The following is a 16418-nucleotide window of genomic DNA, read 5'->3' on the forward strand; positions in this document are numbered from 1 at the left end:
TGAAACAAAACAATGTGGAAAAACAGGTTTGGTTCCTGGTATTTCTGTTATTCCTCTGTAAGTCTTTTTAGCCTCTTCCCTCTGGGAGCTGCTTGAGCATTAGAGCTTGTGTCTCCAGCACTGACATATAGCAGTGGCTTGGAAAGGATTCTTGAAGAGTAAGTGAATTAATTCTTTCAAATACATTGGTTAAGTTCAGAAGAATTAAAAAAAAAAAAAAGAAAAACGTTTGAAGAGGGTAAACTAGGGAAGCCACACTAACAGTGAGAAAGGTGTGTCTTTCATTGGCTGTCTCAGATGGTAATGACACATTTTTTTTTCTTTCACTTCTGGGGGTGGGGTGGGGTTGGTCAAGGTCACAGGCTGGATGGGAACTGATTGGGATTTAGACACAGACCCATCGAGGTGCCTGTTTGGCTCAGTCAGTAGAATGCACGGCTCTTCAACTCAGGGTCATGAGTTGGAGCCCCACGCTGGATGTAGAGATTGCTTCAAAGTAAAAACAGTAGGGGGAGGGGGAATAGAGATAGATACATCTGGGCCCCAACACTATCTCCAGCATTCGCTAGCTGTGAGTTTGAGGCAAGTTACTTCACCTCCCTGAACCTTGGTTTTCCCATCTGAACAGTGGGGAGAATAATGGAGACAAAAAATACTTGTTCTTAAGGATTAGGAAATATAGGCAAAGTGCCTAGCGCACAGTAGGTGCTGGCTGAATGGTGGTTGGTTTTCATAAGCTGCAGGATATTCAGGGACAGTGGCTTTTTCCTCGACCCCACTTCCTGAATTCCTGTCCTTACAGAACCTCCAGGAAACTCCAGCCATTGCGTTACATGCCCTGGACACTGGGCTGGGTGGACAGACCATGTATCAGCAGAGCGGTTCCGAGTATCTACGCGTTTTCAGGGACATCTGAGTCATTCCATTTTGGGAGCTGTGCTGAGATGGATTCAGTGGTTTTGTCTGATTTCTAAACAAAAATTATTTAGGTGGGAACAGATTCAAGTTGAGGTTTCCATGATTTTCACATGACCTTTAAATACCCTGGATTTGAAGTTTCGCTCTTTCCCTAATGAAATTCTGGATCATCTGGGAAGAAAGAAACTTAATTCGATGCTGTTGCCCTGCATGTGTCCTAGCTTCCCTCTTCGTTTCCTTGGCTCCAACAGTCTCTGGCCTCTCTCTTGGCTCCACCCACCCACTCAGCAGGCAGTGGGCCTCCATCCATCCCTCCCTTCCCTCCGTGGGAACTGCTGGCTCAGAAACCCCCAAGCTCCTCCCACTGGCCACAGTGAGAGAGCTTCCGCAAGTTCCTTCTATGTTTAACCCCCCCTTCTCCAAACATTCTCCTACCTGGGCTAGGAACAAGGAAGGAGTCCCCTTATTTACTTAGTAAGATATCTTTATCGTTACTCTTGATTCAGTGATCATTCCCTAACATCCAGTCCTGTTACTCTATGGCCTTTATTCTCGGGACTAATGATCACCTGTATGTATGTGGGTTGTTCCCTTAGCTCTCCCCTTTCCATTCCAGTCCCTCCCTGGAGTTCTACTCTTGAATCTCCAGTGGCCTCCTGGACATTTTCCCTGGGATGTCACCTCTAAGACAGACCCTCCCATCTGTCCCACCTTCTCACTTCCTTGTCTGAGTCAGAGGCTCTTGAAATCCTAGTGTCATTCTCTGCTTCTCTCTTCTTCATTCCTCCCTGCCAACTGCCCCCTTCAGCTTTACTTCTTAAGCCAGCCCTCTGATCTAATCAGGGAGGCCTCCACACTGTCCCCAAACATGTGGTCACTCCTCTGTAATGCGTATAATAATGCCTATAATAACATCTGGGAGGGCACACCAACACAGCTGCTTTTTTCTACAAGTCTTAATGGGCCAATTACATATTCCCTCGGAGCCCAAGGATGTCGCAAAGCATCTTGTCCCAATGACGAAGTTTACCAGTCCCCCAAACCGAGTCACAGACAGTGTGTGGCCTCATCGCTGTACAGAGGCTCTGTCCCTGAGGGACAAGCTCGTGGCCTCTTCTCGTCATTTACTGGAATAGAGATGTGTGCGTGTGTGTGTGTGTGTGTGTGTGTGTGAAGTGGTTCTGTGAGGTTTGATGTTCAGAGTTCAGCGCTGTCCTTAGTCCTGGCTCCACCCTGCAGGGGAGTGTTAGATCCTTAAGAATTTAAATTCTCCAAATTCTTAGAGCATGTCTAAGACAAATCAGTTATTCTCTCACTTTCTCTGATGCATTATTATGCTAACAAAGTCCCTGTCTTTTTACTTAATCTTGCCAAGGAGACTGTCTCCTCAAGAATGGGGAGGGGATGCATATCCTTCCCTGCCTCTCATCTCACATTCATCCCTACCCTACCTTCTTTTATGTGGGTCATCTCCTTGGGACGTCTATCTACTTCTGTTCCATTTACGTAGGTACAATCTACCTATTCTCCAAGGTAGGGAGGAGGTCCCAGTCACTTTTGTGTCAGGGACCCCTTGGCGATCTGATGTAAACTATAGACTCCTTCTCAAAAAATATGATTTTAAATACATAAAAAGGATTATGAAGGAAACGGATTGTGACGTGTTTATTAAAATATTAAAGCAACAAATTGTGATATAGCAATACTCCGATTCTTTGCTAACACATTAAATAACCACTATAATTTCAACGCAGTGATGAACATAAGTGATACTTTGAGATGTCTGCAATAGTAGATATGATAGGAAAATATCTGTTACATCTACTTCTGTGTTGCGTAGCCCATGTTTATAATGGAAGGCAATGCTAAGTTTCACTTAGAGATTAGTAAACACAGAGATGTAATTTTTCCTTATCCAGGTTCCCAGGTCCCCAGAATTCTGACTGTGGATTCCATGAGTTCTTACTGTGAACTCTTATTGTGGGCCCCGGCTGAGAACCTCAACTCCTTCTTCCCGTATGAAGGTCCCTTTGACTATCACACTTCTATTCGAGTTTTCCCTCATGCTGAACTCTTACAACATTCATTCATTTTTTTAGAGTTTATTTATTTTGAAAGAGACAGAGAGCAGGGAGGAGCAGAAGGAGAGAGAGAGAGTGAGAGAGAGAACCCCAAACAGGCTCTGCAATGTCAGCACAGAGCCCGACTCCGGGTTCCATCCCACGAACCACGAGATCATGATCTGAGCTGAAATCAAGAGCAGACACTTAACCGACTGAGCCACCCAGGCGCCCCCAACCTGTAACATTCATTCATTTAACATTTTCCAAGATTCCTTATATTCATGTAAGTCATGGTACCTGGTGTTGGAGGCCCATAGAACAATAAGCAAGACCCAGCTTTATAATCAGTGGGCACAATGGACGTATTCCCATCCAAGTATAACCCCAAATGTAACATGAAAAGCATCACGAGAGAGCTTTAAACAAAAGTCTGCAGTATCCCAGCGGAGGCAGAGCTTAATAGTTCAGCTTGGCAAGGAGATGGGGAAGGAAATGTTACGAAAGGAAGGTGGCATTTGAGCTTGGCCCTGTAGAGAGAATAAAATATAAGCGATTTCCACATGGTTTAAGCAGATCTTGCTGGTATTTTTATTTTGTCTTTCCAGAAATAAATATGAGTCTCCAAGCAGGTAGGAACCATGTCTTATGTGGTTTTTTTTGTATATCCCAGAACCTACGACAAGAACTGAGCATGGCTACTCAATATAAGCTTGTTAATTAATTAATGGTGTTTCTTTTTAGTCTCCATATCAGTTAGTGACTGCTGTGTAACAAATTGCTCCAAACCCAATGGCTTTAAACAACAGTCTGTTCTTTCTTGTGGGCCGTTCTGCTAATCTGGGCCAGGACCAGCATGATTTTCAAGTTGTGCTTGCAACAAGTTTGCTGCTGTTTCATTAGCCAAAGCACATCTTAGGGCCAGAGTCGATGTGGAGGACACTACCCAGGGGTAAGGATACAGGGAGGCGTAGAAAATCTTGGCCATTAACATAATCAATCTACCATAGTTTTCACAATTAAACAATCAGTGTCAAATTCTTTGTGGACTGGGACAGATCTAAATCAATATATAAATGCATAAATAAATTAAAGTGTAGAGTGGCAGTTTATAAATTCAACTGGTGATGTGGTCTCTCCCATGGCTACATCCTAAGTGTTTGAAGAATGTTATCCACAGAGACTGGCTGGGCCGTCCTTTTATTATTATTTTTTAACTGGGATGCAAACCCACTGAGTTGTCCTTTCATGTTGGATATTCCATCAGTTAAGCATCCCACACAATTTTTCACAGAGATGTTTTCTTTCCCCCTGAGGACATCTGCAACAATCCAGAACACTCTTTCCTTGGTACTTGACTCTGAGTTGCTATAAATATCAGACGTTCTGTCAGCAGCTCAGGGTCACAGCTCAGGTTTCCTGAACCAATATCACTTGCCCCTCTGCCTTGAGTTGTGTTTGTAGAGGCAGAGGCCAGGTAGGCAAACTGAAGTGGAAAATACAGATCAGAAAACTGAAGTGGAAAATACAGATCAGAAAACGTGCTCTCTGAATAACTGAGGCAAAAGTGTGTGTGTGTGTGTGTGTGTGTGTGTGTGTGTGTGTTTCCACTTCAGAAAACTGAAGTGGAAAATACAGATCAGAAAACGTGCTCTCTGAATAACTGAGGCAAAAGTGTGTGTGTGTGTGTGTGTGTGTGTGTGTGTGTGTACAGGTTTATGCATATAATTGCTTTTAATTCTCCAGGCTTCAATGCAGGTGACAGCCCAATTTGAAAAAATATAAGGGCAGTGTGGAACATATAAAACATGGTGTGTGTGTGGGGGGCGGGGGGGTCGGGGTGTTGCACATACCTGAGTGTGAATCATCTCACCATTTATGGGCTATGAAGCCTCTGGCAGGTGGGTTCGGTCTCTGGGCTCCAAATTTCCCTTATCTGTAAAATGGAATCCTTCATATTCCAACCTCGAAGTCTGTGGTGAAGATGACACGAGCCGCCATGCTTATGAGCATTCAATGAAATGTCGATGTCGTTTCTTACAGATTAAAAAAACCCTGAACTCGGTTACCAATAGCAGGAATATGGTTCTTGGTTAATTTGGGAGAGAGCACGTTGGAGGGCTGCATTCGAATCCCAGCCTCGTCACCAACTAGAGGGCCACACAAGCCTTGGTCTCCTCATTCGTTGAACAGAGCAATTAATACCATCCCACACGGGATCCACAGCCTTGTTTTAGCAAGCAAATGGCATATTGTACGGGGACCTCTTTTGCAGAAGTAATTTGAAATCTCCTTGAATACATCTGAAGAGATGATGCAGTTATGGGTCCCTCCCACATGGGATTTTATGGAGCGCATACTCTGTGCCCAGCACTCGGCATTGCCCCTGTCGTTAGTGGTGATGCAGAGGAGAAATTGAAATTACAAGCGTGTTTCCTTCCAGATGTTGTTGCTACAGGCTCAAGGTGCTCTTTTAACTGGGACATCAGGCTTTCTTGAAATAGGCAAGAATTCTAGAAACATGACATTGTGCCTGATTCATCGCTTAAACTTGTCGCTGACTCATTCTCTCCTTGATAGTTTCTTCAACAGTAATTTTAATTACATCATTTACTTATTGTTTTCTTTTTTTCCCTTGATTTATTCCCTTCTTCACAATTCTTGTTTGTTGTCTCAGTGATTGGGCTGTCTCACCTCTGAGACTTGTGTAAACCCTTTGGATCCTGGAAATAGAAACCGAGTTTTTCACGTACCTCTCATAATGTGTATATGCACCCCCAGGCTGGTATACATGATATACATCAGGAGAAAGAATACTTTTGACTTTGTTAGTATTTCATAGAAATTATCTTACTGAATGCTCTGAGCCATCCCACCAAGTGGATATAACCCCATTAAAAAACTGCAGGAACAGGGGTGCCTGGGTGGCTCAATCAGTTGAGCGTCTGACTCGATTTCGGGGTTGTGAGCTCAAGCCCCATGTTAGGTGTAGAGATTACTTAAAAATAAAATATTGGGGTGCATGGGTGGCTCAGTTGGCTAAGTGTCCGACTCTTGATTTTGGCACAGGTCATGATCCCACAGTTCTCAAGTTCGAGCCCTGTGTCGGGCTCTGTGCTGACAAGTGAGGAGCCTGCTTGGGATTCTCTGTCTCCCTCTCTCTCTGCCCCTCTCCTGCTCTCTGTCTCTCTCAAAATAAATAAATAAACATTTTTAAAAAATGCAGGAACAGAGGCTCTAAGAGGGGGCTCTAACTTGCCCAAGGTTAGTGGATAGATTGCAGAAGTGGTCACAAATCTTTATCTTTCCCTGCACCCCACCTTTTGCCACGTCATCTGCAATGTTCATCTTCTCTGACTCTGGGCTTGGCAATGTACCTTGCTCAGGCAAATGTGATGTAAGAAAAAGCTTGAAAAGTACTTGTGCCATCAGTCTGGTTTGCTTTCTTTCTTGTACTCTGCCACTGCCATGGGGACATGCCTGGGCTGGCCTAATGGAGAATGAGCGACATGTGGAGTGGAGCTGAGTGCCCCCAACTGTTCCAGCTGAGACAGCCTCCATCACTCAAAGGCCAACCAAAGTGTAGGCATGTTAGTGAGCCTTGCCCTAATCAGCAGAACCACTTAGCTAACCATCCCAGATGGGTAAGCAATACGTGCTTATTATCGTATACCCCTGAGGTTTCATGATTATTTGTTTCACGATGTTATTGTAGCAATATATAACTGATCAAATCGGTAGACAGGAAAGAGCAGATCCTAGGAATTGGGCAGGCCTAGGTTTGAATTCCAGCTCTGCAATTTGGCATGCATTTCTTTTTGAGACTAAATTTTCTGATCCTTAAAATGAGGTATTAGTCCTGCCCTCATAGGGTTACTGGAAGATTAAACACGAGATTAAACACAAGATTAAACTGGAAGATTAAACACAAGATTAAAATAAATAAAGCCCTTGGGACACTGTGGATCGTAGTTGGTGTCCAAAAAATGGTGGCTTCTCACAGTGATGCTCCCAATCACCTCTGGGGCTCTGGTGCTCAGATCAAGGACTGTCCAAATGTGAAGCCGGAAATTTCACATCAACTCAAAGGTAAAACGAAGGCCAGATGGCTTGGTGCTTTGCTGACAATGACGTGCATCTTCCCTGAATCGTCCATTGCAGTATATTGAGCAGCACAGGATGTAAAAAAAAAAAAAAAAAAAAAAAAAAAAAATTACTTAAATTGAGGGCACTGAAAATGAAAGGCCAATCTAACGTTTTCCTTTGGGCCTGTGGGTTAGCCAAACAGACGGTAGTGAGATGGGAAAGGGGTGTTGCTTTTGCCCTGGGGATGGGTTTGGTTCAGATCAACTCAAAGCACTAGTGGGTGCAGAGGCCCACCTGGTAAAGTTTGCCCTGATGCTCGCTCGTGCCCTCCCACCTGTGCACGCAGTTTTGATGACAGATCATTCAAGAAATGTGAATATTTCCCTAGGAGGTTTTGCTTTGTCGCTTGGCCTTCTTTTCTGAGCCCTTTCCCTTCCTTTGAAGCCATTGTCTAACCGACATGACAAATGTACTCAGCTAAGCTCATGGCTAATTATCTCAAGGGGGAAGGAAAAATAAAACCAACCCAAGGTTGAAATTCAGGGCCATTAACTCTGTAAACTCTTAGAAGTTGTGAGATGCTCATTGAAAATTAAAAAAAAAAATCATACACATTCAAGGAATAATTTTTTTCCTAAACAGAATTAACTTGGGACATTTTCTATAAAATCCAACTCTTTTCCTCTCTCCCTCTTCACTCCTGCCCTGGATAGCTCACTTCTCTTTATCTTCTCTGGTGGTGGCGATAGGGTGGCCACAGTTAAACGCACCGGGCTCTGCCTCATTGTGCGACCTTGGATACATCACATGGAATCTCTGAGCTCTAGTAAAATGACAGTTCTGTAAGATTTATTTACAAATATATTTTTAGAAGCATAAAATAAGAAATTGTTATTTCTTACAGTTCCACAGGTTGACTGGGCTCATCTGGGAGACTCTTTCTTGGGATTTCTCAAGTGGTTGCATCAGGTAGTGGTTAGAGCTGGAGTCACCTGCAGGCTCCATGGGGCTGGATGTCCAAGATGGCGCACTCTCAGGGCTCGCAGCTGATGCTATGAGCTGGGAACTCGGTTGGCCCTGGCAAATGGAGTACCTCGACCTGGCTTCTCCACGTGGTTTGGGCTTCTCATGGTGTGATGTCTGAGTTCTGAGAGGGAACATTCCAAGATCAGTTGTTCCAAGACACCCCACGTGGAAGCTGCAAGGCTCCTTGGGATTTAGACTTGGAAGTACCAAGATATCACTTTTGCTGCACGATTTTGTCTTTTGATGCTAGAATTTGATGACTTCAGGACCTGGATCCTCTGTCCTCTGCTACTGAATCAGATAGTAGTTCATGATGCCGAGCAGAGAGCCAGCTGGGCCTGGGCACAGAGGGGGCTGTGTCTCATGCTAAAGGTGTACGAATATAATGGCTGCATCGTTCCAATTATCTGGGAAGGGAGCTCAGGGTAGATTGTCATCTACCAGCACCTGCTGCATTCTTTCTGTGCCCATCCCCGGGTTCTGAATCTCTGCCCCTCACTCCACCTTGCCACTCCCCTCCCTCCCCCACCCCGCTGGGTACAATTACAATGTTAGGCATGTGATAGGCACATAAGGGTGAGAAGGAGAAGATACAGTTCCTGCTTGTTATCTAGATGAGAAGACAAACTACGGAGGGAAAAGATTGCTAAGCAGACAGTGAGCGCTGGAAGCCAAATCAGTGTCAAAGTTAGCAAGTGCTAACGGTGTGTGGGGGAAGGAGAAATGGGAGATGAAGGAGGGAAGGCTTCCTGGAGACAGGAACACAGCAGCTCAGGAAGATAAAGGAACTTTACTAAGGGTGCACAGCTTGCTAGCGACCCAGTCAGGATTTGAACCCAGGACTACCTGCTTTCTCAGCCCAGTCCCTTTTCCACCACAGCAACTGTGAGCTAACTTCAGCTGCTTCCGCTGGGTTTCCCAGTGCCCTCCCCTGCTTCTCTGAGGCTCCTGGCAGACTAAGGGTGTTGCTTTTCTGCACCATTTATTGTAATGACTTCAATTAAACCATCTTGTGCTGGATCAGTGAGCAGCTCTAGGGAATCGATGAGCAAGGCTGGCTACCAGAAAAGCACAGTCTCCTCCCCTTGTCCCTGCCAATCCCAGGGCTGTGCTCCTGTCCCCACACCTGGGGAGGACTCAAGAGAGGAAAACGGGGGCCAGGGGGCAGGCACAAAGAGACAAGGAAGCAGGTATCTATTACCTTCTGGACATGGAGGGTGCATGGCCGGCCCTTGGGTGCTCATCCTCCCTGGTGCTGCCTGCTACCTTCCTCTGGTTAATTTGGATTTGCGGCAGCAGCTCCAGGATGATGGGCTGTCCTCACTTGGCTGTCTTCAGTGCAGGCCCAGTCGGCAACGAACCCAGACCCCAAAGGAGAGGGGCCTTTTCCTCACTTGCTACCTGACCTTGGCCAAGTTGCCTCCTCTCTCTGTTCTTGTGGGAAGAACAGTAGGGTGGAAACTGAGACCGATCAGGCTGTTATTCTCTGTTTGTCCCTTCTGATGTAGGGTCTCCCCTTCTTTGACCTGCTCTGTGCCCCAGGAGGCTGACCCCTGTGAAACAAATCAATGGGCGCCCTTGCCAGTTGGCTCCAGTCTGGTCTGGCCACTGGTAGAGGAGATTGGAGGGTGGGAGGGGAGAGGGGAGCTCTTTGCAGCCTCAGGAGTCTCTAGCACCCCTTCCTGGGTTCTTTCATCCTGCCCATCTCTCTGTAAGTAGTCCCTCCTCACTAAAGTCTCTTCAGGTGACCCATTTGAGTTAGGATCTGTTTCCTGCAGGGATGCTGACGCAGCCTCTCAAAGCCCCTTCCAACTCCAAAATCTGATGGGCTCGTGAGGGGGAAGATGCTAGGATCTGGCTGACTCTCAGGGCCCCTCAACGTGGGTTCTCCTGTGATGGGGGTGGGGGTGGGGCGCCCAGGCTGAGGCATCCCAGCTCCTCCAAAGCTTTTCCTTCTCTTCCTCCAGTCTCAGCAACCAGGGCCTCAGCTCAGATCCCCATCATATGCTTCTCATCTTCATGCAGCTTCATTGCAGTGTAAGCTATGTGCACTGCCCTGCACCCACTGGGGGCAGTTAGATGGGTGCCCATCCTTGTGGCTCAGGTCTGTCTCCAGCTGGCCTCCAGCCTTCATTCTCATGCCTGTGAAATCACAATCCTCGGGTCACATATGTCACTCACGGCTCATGAGCCTTGACTGGCACTTCTGTGCCTTGAGGCCAAGCCCAACCTCCTTTGAGTAACATACGAGGCCTTCATGACCCGGATTGGAATGCTCCAGGCTCAGCCACCACCACTTCCCATGGATGTTCTGGCCACAGGGAACTTCTTGAGTCACTCCTGCCAAGCTCTCCTTTTGCACGAGCTGTTCCCAGACCCGAAGCACCCTGCATCCTTACATCGTTGGTCCTCAGTGTCCCTCTGTGCCTCACAAATCCTCTTTGCTCTCGAGCATCCAACTGAAGCATGGTCGTCCCCCGCCCCGCCACGATGGCCAGTGTGAGCAGGGCCCCATCCCTGTGCTTCTAGCCCATTGAGGGTGTTTCTGCTATTACACTTATCCTGAACCATAAATGGTGTCTGTCTCTCTTATTAGAGTGTGATCAGAGTCTGCCCGTCATATCTGCACCCCCAGCTACTAATTCCCTACGTGGTACATCATCCATCATTCATTCATCCATTCAACACATGTTGAGTGCCTGCTATAAGCCAAACACTCCTCTGGCATGGGGGTTAGGGAGTGTACAAGACAGGTGTTCTGGTCATTGAGCTATTGCCCCCCAGCTCCAAATCTACCTGTTACACTCTGCTGTGTGACACTGGGTGGGGACCCTACGAACCGTTTCTCCTTTGTCGCGGGGCTTCCTTTTTCTGCCAGCTGTGGCACTAGAGGGAGGCGGAAGGCAGGAGGCGGAAGTAGGGACCTGCCCCATCCTCGTTTGGCAGCTGGATCCCATCAGGATTGCCCTCGCATTGGCCCTTTGTCCTGGTGGCAGCAGCTGGTCGGTGCCTTGCTAGAGGGGCGGGGCCTCGACTCTGCAGGCTCCTCCTCCGAGCTCCTGGAATCCCATAATCCCACCGTTTCTTGTGGTTGCTACCTCCTCAGTGCTCCCTTTACATTTTCTCTCCTTCTTATAGGTCTTTAACTGATGTCTTTCGGTGAATTATCACCATTGAAGTATCTAGCACAATTCCTGTTTTCTTAACTGGACCCTGATTGATGCAGTGGGGAAGATCCCTGGTCTGTAGGCCTCAAACCAAGTTGGGGAAGGCAGAGAACAAACCGGTGAAAGGGCAAATGGTAAAAGGTATTGTGATGAAAAAGAAGGCAGGGCAATGCAGGGAGCCTGGGCTGTTTTTGATTGGGTAGCCAGGGAAGGGCTCTCCAAGGTGACACATAAACAGAGAGAGAAAGGCTAAGTTTCCCACCCACGCAAACAGCCGGGGAGGAACGTTTCAGGGAAAGGTACCAGCCAGTGCAAAGGCCTTGTGGAGGGAGGGAGGGGTGCTGTAGACCATGAGGTCAAGGCAGGGGCTAGAGCGTGTGGACCTTCTTAGCCACCGGACTTTTTTTTTTGTTTTTAATTCTGAATGTGTCGGGGGTGCCTGGATGGCTCAGGTGGTTGAGCTTCCGACTTCGGCTCAGGTCATGATCTTGCCGTTTGCGAGTTTGAGCCCCACATCAGGCTCTGTGTTGTCAGTGCAGAGCCCCCTTCAGATCCATTGTCTCCCTGTCTGCCCCTCCCCAGCTTGCATGTGCCCCTCCCCCCCATAAACATTAAAAAAAAGTAAATTCTGAATGTGTTGGAAAGCCTTTGGAGGGAAAACATGGGAAATGACAAGATCTGACTTCCATTTTTTAAAAAATGTTTATTTTGGGAGAGAGAGAGAGAGAGAGCACATGAGTGGGGAGAGGGGAAGAGAGAGAGAGAGAATCCCAAACAGGCTCTGCACTGTCAGCACAGAGCCGGATGGGGGGCTTGATCTCACAAACCACGAGATCATGACCTGAACTGGAATTAAGAGGTGGACGCTTAGCCGACTGAGCCACCCAGGTGCCCCAGATCTGACTTACATTTTAAAAAGGTCTCTATGTCTGTTGAAGAGGGGACAGTCTGCAGGGTGCAAGCACAGAAGCTCTTGTTCTCCCAGAGCAGGAGACAGGCGCCTCCCAAGGACGAGGGCACTGATACCGAGAGAGCTCACAAGACTTTTCCTCAGTCGCAAGTTTTCGCACTTTGGGCTCCTAGATAGTTTTCCTTTGTGGCTACCCATTCTCTAAGTAAGGTGGACTGATGGAGCTCCAGGAAGAGCATCTCAGCCTCACCTGGGAAGAGGGCAACACTTCCTGGGGAGCCAAACACATGCTCTTAACCGTGTTCCTGCTTTGTGGAAAACCCCGTGGCACCGCCTCGTGGATCATCCAGGCTGTGCTTTCCTGGTCAGTTGTAATAAGGGATGGGGGCGCCTAAAAAAAGAACAAGGCTCCGGAGGGACTTCTGTAGACGCAGGCATGAGTGAAGAAGTCCTAAGGGTTACATTCTTCTCCTTTCTTCTCCCGGTCTGTGCAACAGGTCCTTTTGACTCTCCCTCAAACCATTTCCTGACTCTGGTCACTCTTCTCCAGGGCCACCAGGAAGCACACCTTCAGGAAACACCATTTCTGTTCTAGTCCAAAGGGCACCATCCACCTGGACCAGAATGTGAGATGCCCTTTGGAGTTGCACAGAGGTCCTGCCTCTTTCCACCTGCACTGCTGTCACCCTGGCCCGGCCGCCACCCTCTCACTGTATTTCTGCAGCTGAGACCTAGGCCTTATGCAAGGGAAGGCCCAGGCCAGGAGGGGCCTCACAGCAAGAGTGAAGGATGCCTGTGAGGTTTGGGGATTTACCTTAAACAGGCAGTAGGGGCATTCCGGGTAGAAGGGGGGGGAGGTCCCTTTCTAAGTAGGGGTGGGAGTAAGAGAAAAAGATTTCTATATGCTTCAGGCAATAGGTCTGTGCTTTATTGAAACAATCCTTCCTCCTGTGAATAATATAATCTGACATTTAGGGGGATGGGAGGAAATGGCTGGATGGGTCCCCGGAGCGCTGCTGACGTGATTTCAGCCGTTAGCGTTTTTTTCTCCACAGCTTGGACAAAAGAGGAGGGTGGAAGACTGGATGCCACTGAGAAGCCCTTCCATGCCCAGGAGCTGGCGCGGCATGAACTTTGGGAGGCCCCAGAGCCTCTGACCCCCCTTCTAAACCAGCACCGTATTCTGATTGGCTGTCTCTGCGTGCCTCGGTTTATTCTTCTTACTGATTGACCACCTCCTTCCACCGTGTCAGATCTCTGTTCCTACTGGGCCAGTCCCCCCACCTGCCACAGGGTCACCCGGGATGGCCTGGGTTCTGCAAGGCCTCGACGGCTTGCCTCTTGCCACCATCAGATTCTTCCTCATTAAACAAATGAATCACAATCCTAATTAATTTGAGCAACAGAATTTATGTAACTACTCCCAGCAGGATGTCTGCTCTCAGTCGGTAGCAAGATTAATTCCTCTCTCTGGGAAATTCCAGCCGTGCTGGTCAATAAAGCTTTAATGATGACTGAAATCTCCCATCTGTCTCTGCTCAGGGCAGGTAACCCCTGCTAACCAGACACCCAGTGGGCTTGAGGCAGTATCCCAGACACCAAGAAGGCAAGGACAAGAACTGCCCGGCCTAGATGGGTCCTGAGCCATGTAGAGCTCACAGTAGGTGTTCAGTTAAGGATGGGGGACTGCCCATTCCAGGGATGTTCTGAATCTCTTAAAGCCCACAGGAGGTGTTCGATTCCTATTTATGGAATGAACGAAAGAGACTGTGTGTTGCTCATGTCCTTCGTGAAACAGCCTCAAGCTCCTGAATTGCAACCAAGCCCCTCTCTGGCTCTTTCCACCATGTACTCCCATTACTCCCCATGACCATACCCACGTCAGTCTTTTTCACTATTTCGAACTTTCTGGACTCAGAGACTTGGCTCTTGATGCTCCCTGCCCTTGAACTGTGCCAACCCTTTCTCTCCAAAACAGGCCCCACGCTGGCTGCATGGGAGGGAAGGGTAGTGAAGTGGAAAGTCTTCCGGAATTAGTTCTAATTCTGGCTCTGCCACTTACTCCTTGTACTTCACCTCTCTGTTCTTAACCTCTCCCTCCTATGTGAACCACATGAGGTACTTAGGAAGATTAAGTAAGAAAACAGTGCAAATGTATCGCCTGGTACTTGGCTCATTTAATGTCAGGCACTGGTGACACAGCAGCACTCAAGACAAGATTCCTGCTCCCAAGGAATTTAATTTCTTGGAGACAATAAGCAATAAAACAAATATGTAAGTTTAATTAGGTGCTCAGAGAAAATAAAAGAGAAAAAATGTTATGGAAAGTGACTGAGGGGGACCTCTCTGAGGGGATGCCATTTTTGTGGAGACCCAAAAGCCAGCAGGAAACAAAACATGAAGATCTGGGGGCACAGTGTTCCAGAAACAGGGAAAAGCAATGGCAAAGGCTCTGGAGGTACAAGTGACCTTTGTTTGATTAATGGGCTGAGGTTCTGGAGGATTGAAGAACTTGCCCAGTTACCCAGCTGGGAGGTGCCAGGGTTGGGATCTGAACCCGCGTCTTTGGGCTTTAAGCATGGAGTGTTTATCACTGCGGCACAGAGAAAGGGTAAGAGAAAGGAAGAGTGAAGGGGGATGAGATAAGTTAGAATGTCTCTTGTCTTGTCCTCCATCAGATCTAAATCTGTGTCTTCCTTCGAGCCTGCAGGATTGTAGGATCCTGGCTCCCATTAGGAACTTCCGTCCCCACTGGCCCAAGGTGTCATGGCGGGGACCACCAGCCTTATCGGCTTCCTCAATGGCTCAGTGCCAATCCTTTCTTCATTTACGATCGAGCAGAGCCAACTACTTTTGCGTTTTTTTTTCCTGATTATAATACATGTTCATTGTAGAAAACAAGAAAGGTATAACAAAGTAAAAATCAGCCATAATTTCCACCTTTTCAGGAATTTTTGTTATTTATCCTTGTGATCAGTTCTATGCACACAGATGCTTTATATAAGATTATGAACATAGTGCACATACAGTTTCAGAATTCCCTTTTTCCTCTTGTCATGAAAAAATGTTTTCTTTTTTTTTTGTTTGTTTATTTTTGAAAAAGAGACAGCATGAGCAGGAAGCAGGGGCAGAGAGAGAGGGGGACAGAGGATCAGAAGCAGACTCTGCCCTGACAGCAGAGCTTGAACTCACCAACTGTGAGATCATGACCTGAGAAGAAGTTGGACACTCAACTGACTGAACCACCCAGGCACTCTGAAAAAAATGTTTTCAAATGCGCTTTTTAACAGCTGCTTAATAATTGACTATAAGGACCAACTGAAATGTAACTATGTTAGGGTTTTTACTATTACAAGTAACACAATGATCCTTCTTACCTGTCAATCTTTGTTACATGATGTCCTACAAAGCAGGGGATATGTCCCCCTACCCGAGTGCTGTGTCCTGTGCTCAGCGAAACCGTCTTCTGTTAGGGGAGCAGGGGCCTCTGCCCATGAGCGTGTAGCACAGTTCATGGTTGCTCTCTACTGAGAAATTGACACAGTCATGCTTTCCCCAACTTTCCCTTCACTCTCGACCTGTCCCTATCATTTCGGTCCCAGGAAGGATATGATGGGGGAAGAGGAGGAGAAGGAGGGGAAAATGCAATTTAATGGTATATTTTGAAACAATAAATACTGAAATGGTATTTAGATACAAGAATTCTATTTAACAATATTTTTATTGAGTAATCAACTGGCAGGAAGGTGAGGCCGACAGGGTCAGGGCCTGGCCTCAGTATGCCAGAGTCTAAAGGTGACCATGTTTTGCTTCTGTATGGGCCTGCCACGCGGTGGGCATGGGAGAAAGGAGTTCAGGGTTCTAATCCTTGGGGATATTGGGTTAGAGTGTGGGGCATCCATCTGTGGTAGGTCTGGAGGACACATGTGAAACCAAGGTGGTGCCTAAGAGAGCATCTGAAGACCCAGGTTGTGGGGCAACATTCACTCCCACTAGGGTAGGGGGGTCTGCCTCCTAAGACAGATGCTCAAGTTAAGGCTCCTTCTTTGGATTACCACCATCCCCACATCTTCTCCAGGTTCCTGTTTAGCCTCAGAAAACAAAAGGGGAAAAAAGATCAAGCCAGAAAGAAAGACACAAGAGAAGAGACAGTAAGGATAACAGAGTAAAAACAAGAAAAATGAGACAGAGGGAAAATGAGACACCCTCTGTGGGGAGACCGATGGTTTGACAAGTAGAACCCTTTTTGGT

The 16418-nt window shown here is 47.2% G+C and overlaps 1 long non-coding RNA gene across 1 annotated transcript; it reads right to left on the minus strand.

Annotated features, from left to right (window-relative positions):
• Positions 1-7674: 7674 nt before the first annotated feature.
• Positions 7675-10563, minus strand: LOC109279241 (uncharacterized). The gene is made up of 2 exons (XR_002086100.2): positions 9292-10563; positions 7675-8211 (listed from the first exon to the last, which is right to left on the minus strand). It is a non-coding gene; the product is annotated as an uncharacterized LOC109279241 (long non-coding RNA).
• Between the last annotated feature and the right edge of the window lie 5855 nt (positions 10564-16418).

Source organism: Panthera pardus, unplaced genomic scaffold (assembly GCF_024362965.1).
Source record: "Panthera pardus isolate Hobbes unplaced genomic scaffold, ASM2436296v1 HiC_scaffold_12, whole genome shotgun sequence".
In the NCBI taxonomy this organism is placed as follows: Eukaryota; Metazoa; Chordata; class Mammalia; order Carnivora; family Felidae; genus Panthera; species Panthera pardus.